The sequence below is a fragment of the Anolis carolinensis genome, chromosome 1, assembly GCF_035594765.1.
Source record: "Anolis carolinensis isolate JA03-04 chromosome 1, rAnoCar3.1.pri, whole genome shotgun sequence".
Classification (NCBI taxonomy): domain Eukaryota; kingdom Metazoa; phylum Chordata; class Lepidosauria; order Squamata; family Dactyloidae; genus Anolis; species Anolis carolinensis.
The window spans coordinates 120,012,541-120,017,557 of NC_085841.1; positions in this window are offsets into that span (position 1 = coordinate 120,012,541).

The following is a 5,017-nucleotide window of genomic DNA, read 5'->3' on the forward strand; positions in this document are numbered from 1 at the left end:
GACTGGAAAGCTGCCTATTTTTGTATTCTAGTGGAGAAGCAGGATGAAGTAGGTCTGAAAACCTAATGCAGAGGAGGTAGGAGATTAAGCTTTTATGGGAAATGAGGTGTGAAAAGTAGGAAGGGTTGGAAGCAATTATGCTTCCCGGGTTGAATAGACAAACACATCAGATGTGCCTTTAACACAATGGAGAATGTCGGGGAGGGGCAAATTGTGGTGTTATGGAAAAATAAATGTCGTGCATAAGCTTTCATGGACTTTAGTCTACTGAAGTCCATGACTGTTAAAAAATTCTTTTACTTAGTTGGTCTCAAAAGTACCACAGGATGCCTTGAAATCTTTTTAATACTGATACAGATGAAGATGGGTGTGTATTTGAATACGGTTAAAAGTATAGGTATCAGTTGGCGATATCGGATGTAAAACCCTCAAAGGCAGGAAGATAGCCAGCTTAGATTTATTGGCATGGAATCTGAAGCATTATCTGCGAGAGGAAGTGGGGATATATTCCAAATCCATTTAAATGAAATGCCAAAAGCAGCAGCTGCTGCTGTGGCAAAGGCAGAGATCTTGAGGCATTTTAAATGACTTAACACACTGTTTGTGGTGTATATGTTAAGAGCCCAGAATGCATTTTAGCCCCTTCTTCACTGTGATGGTCAGTGAAGACTTGTGTATCTTTGTGCAGTTTAACAGCAATGAACCCTCATGTTTCATGCCTGGCTAGAATACACTCTGCCACAATCCCGTCACTTATGCCCATTAAATTCAACAGTTTAGTGGGGACTCAAAGAGCTCTGCTGGAAATGCTTGCATTTATTACAAAGATAGATCTTGCTCACTGGTGGATTGGACCAATTGCAATTTCACCCATCATTGCAAGAATTCACCAATGAAGAAGGAAACTTAAGTGGCTGTTACCTTTTACTGTAATTATTTTGCCTGCTTTTATTACAAGTTACTCTCTGCTATGCATCTCTTTGCATGATGCTGCTTGTACACAGACACACGCGCACACAGACATAATGACATTCAAAACCGGTCATTTGTAAATCCAGTGAATTTTGCTCAAATCCAAACCACTCTGAATTACAACAGGGATTGCTCATAATAATGCAATGCAGCTGAAAAAATCCAATTTCTTTTGCTGCTATTGTGTGGATTGCGGCAAAACTCTGGGCCTCATCTACACTTTCTGTAATATCTAGAATGATGTGGATTATAAGAGGAAGTTGCTAGAAAACACACACCTCTAATGTGTGCTGTAATGCACATCCACATGGAAAACGTGCATTAGAAAGTTAGGAGAAAGTCCAAAATCGGCGACAAAATGAGCTGCAGTGATCAGGGTATGGGTGCTACAGAGCAGAAATTCAGGAGCAACATGCTCAGTACTCATGTAAACAGTGCCATCACTGGAAAATTCCAATTAAGGAACCAGATATGGTGCTCTCAGCAAAATAAACAAACACCCCCACCCAGAGGAAAATCACTCCTTCCCTTTTTTTGAGTTGGAAGATGAGTTTCATTGGGTTGTTGTTTGTTTTCCGGGCTGTATGGCCATGTTCTTGAAGTATTTTCTTCTGATGTTTCGCCCACATCTATGGCAGGCATCCTCAGAGGTTGTGAGGTACCTCACAACCTCTGAGGATGCCTGCCATAGATGAGGGCGAAACGTCAGCAGAAAATACTTCTAGAACATGGCCACAAAACACAAGAACCCTGTGATTCCAGCCATGAAGGCCTTCGACAACACAATGAGTTTCATTGCTGATTCTCATGTGATGGGCTGCTGCTGTTCAGTACATTTTTCCTAACATGGTAAAAAAGTTGTCCCATTGGATCGATTTGGCATGAGGTGAGCTTTGTGGACTACCTGCTATTAGGAATTGTGGGAGTTGAGTTCAAAACACCTGGAGGGCTGATGTTTGCCCATGCGTGGTGTAGAACCATACAATACAGTTCAAACTGCATTATGTGGAACCCAGTTTTCATCTGTGAAAAGTTGGATGTTATGAGATACTCTTCCCATACACACAAAATTCTTCTTTTTCCCTCCTCTGCCCCAACATCAAACTAAACAAACTTTTCAGGACTCAGTTTTGTTTTAAGTAAAGAGGCAGGAACACGATGAAGCCTGAAGGTTATGGACGAAAGCAGGAAAGTGCTATTTATATGCTTGCCACAGAACATGGAACAAAGCTTGGAATATTAAGCAGTCTGAGGGACTTTGGGTTCGCAGACTTGGCACAGTTCACTGCCCCAGAGAGAACTTCAAATGAGCCAGCCGACCATGGTTTAAGATGCTTTTAGGCAGCAGTCCGCAAACCATTACGACTAATGTTGATTTCAAAACTGGACCAAAATGCGTTAAAACGGAGACCGTTTTAGATGCGATAGTTGATGGAATGACTTATTAGTAAGCATAATCTATGAATTCTGTGGTGCTTCTATTCTATATGCACAATAGTCATTTGTTCAATAGCTGAGATCCCCAGTAGGCTGTGAATGCCAGAACTGAGTGGAAGGATATAGGCTTAGGAAACTAAAGGTCCCAGCTTCAGTCTGTGCAATCTTTGATAGCAGCAGAGGGAAAGAAAACTATAGGATGCATCTACTTTAACTATGTTTGACACCACCTTAACTGGTGAGGTGCCAGAGAAAAGTCAGAGAAAGCTAAAGACCTTGTAAATCTACAACTCCCAGGATTCCACAGCATTAGCTCATTGCAATTAAAGTGATGTCAAACTGCATCAATTCTACAGTGTGGATAAACTCCTAGAGACCTTTAAAACAACAACAACAACAACAAAAACAACACCAGGGCAGATTTACCAGTGGTCTTTTCCCCAGGGCATTGGCAAGATAGACCCAATAGCCTAAGCTTGGAAGTAATGCTTAATAAGCAGCAGCGTTCCCTAAGAGACTATATTCTCTGTATGTCACCAGTAATGTTTGCTTGTTGCTTTTATACATTTCCTTTTAGGAAAGGGCATTTGGAAAGATTGGTTTCTCCAGTTTTCAGGCCATTTTCTTAGTCCATTGGATGGATTTTTTAAAAAGAAAAAAGAAATCTAAATGTGATCAGCCAAGAACACAATGAACAAAATCAACTAATGACTTTTTAATAAAATGGAACAGGTAATGAGTTACTGGGTTTGTGTTGTCGAAGGCTTTCATGGCCGGGATCACAGGGTTGTTGTATGTCTTTCGGGCTGTGTGGCCATGTTCCAGAAGTATTCTATCCTGACGTTTCACCCACATCTATGGCAGGCATCCTCAGAGGTTGTGAGGTATGGATAAACTAAGTAAGGAAAGGAAAAAATATATATCTGTGTAGAGTCCAGGGTGTGGCAAGAGTTCTTTGTCACTGGGAGGCCAGCATTAATGTTTCAGTTAATCACCCTAATTAACATTGGAAAGGTTTTTGTGTCTTGCCTGGAGGCATCCTTTGTTCAATCATTAGCTGCCCTCTGCCCTCAGAGTGTTGGTTCTCATCTACTGTTTTGATTTTAGAGTTTTTGAATACTGGTAGCCAGATTTTGTTCATTTTCATGGTTTCTTCCTTTCTGTTGAAGTTGTCCACATGCTTGTGGATTTCAATGGCTTCTCTGTGTAGTCTGACATGATAGTTGTTGGAATGGTCAAGCATTTCTGTGCTTGACCATTCCATTTCTATATGGCATTTCTATATGGAATACTTTGAAAAACAGGCCCTAGAAACAGCACCAAAAAAGCCAACTGTTTGGTTCAGATACGTAGATGACACCTTCACAATTTGGAGCCATGGAGAGGAAGAACTCAGCAAGTTCCTGGACCACCTTAACAGCATCCACTCAAACATCCAATTCACCATAGAAAAAGAAAAGGAAGGAAAACTGCCATTTCTAGATGTTCTGGTCATCCGCAAACCCAATCAACAATTGGGCCAAACAGTTTACAGAAAACCTACGCACACAGATAGATACCTTCATAAAAACTCCAACCATCACCCAAGTCAAAAAAGGAGCACAATCAAAGCCCTGACAGACCGTGCACAAAGAATCTGCGAACCTCACCTCCTCCAAGGTGAACTCAACCACCTAAACTGGGCTCTACAGGCCAATGGATACTCCACCACAGACATCAGAAGAGCTGCAAGGCCAAGAACAAGCCATGAGAGTCAAGACAAAGATCAACCCAGAGGAAAGGTGTTCTTAACATACATCAAGGGAACCACTGACCGCATAGGCAAACTGATGAAGAAGCACAACCTACAAACTATCTACAGACCCACAAAGAAAATCCAACAAATGCTACGGTCAGCGAAGGACAAGAGGGATCCTCTCTCCTCTGCAGGAGTCTACCGGATACCATGCAGCTGTGGACAAGTATACATAGGGACCACCAAACGCAGCGCCCAAACAAGAGTCAAAGAACATGAAAGGCACTGCAGACTAATTCAACCAGAGAAATCAGCCATAACAGAGCACTTGATGAACCAGCCTGGACACAGTATATTATCTGAGAACACAGAAATGCTGGACCACTCCAACAACTATTATGCCAGACTACACAGAGAAGCCATTGAAATCCACAAGCATGTGGACAATTTCAACAGAAAGGAAGAAACCATGAAAATGAACAAAATCTGGCTACCAGTATTCAAAAAACTCTAAAATCAAAACAGTAGATGGGAACCAACACTCTGAGGGCAGAGGACAGCTAATGACTGAACAAAGGATGCCCCCAGGCAAGACACAAAAACCTTTCCAATGCTAATTAGGGTGATTAACTGAAACATTAATGCTGGCTTCCCAGTCACAAAGGACTCTTGCCACACCCTGGACTCTACACAGATATATATTCTTTCCTTTCCTTACTTAGTTTATCCATACCTCACAACCTCTGAGGATGCCTGCCATAGATGTGGGCGAAACGTCAGGAGAGAATACTTCTGGAACATGGCCACACAGCCCGAAAGACATACAACAACCCAGTTACTGGGTTGTTGTGCATTTTATGGGCTGTATGGCCA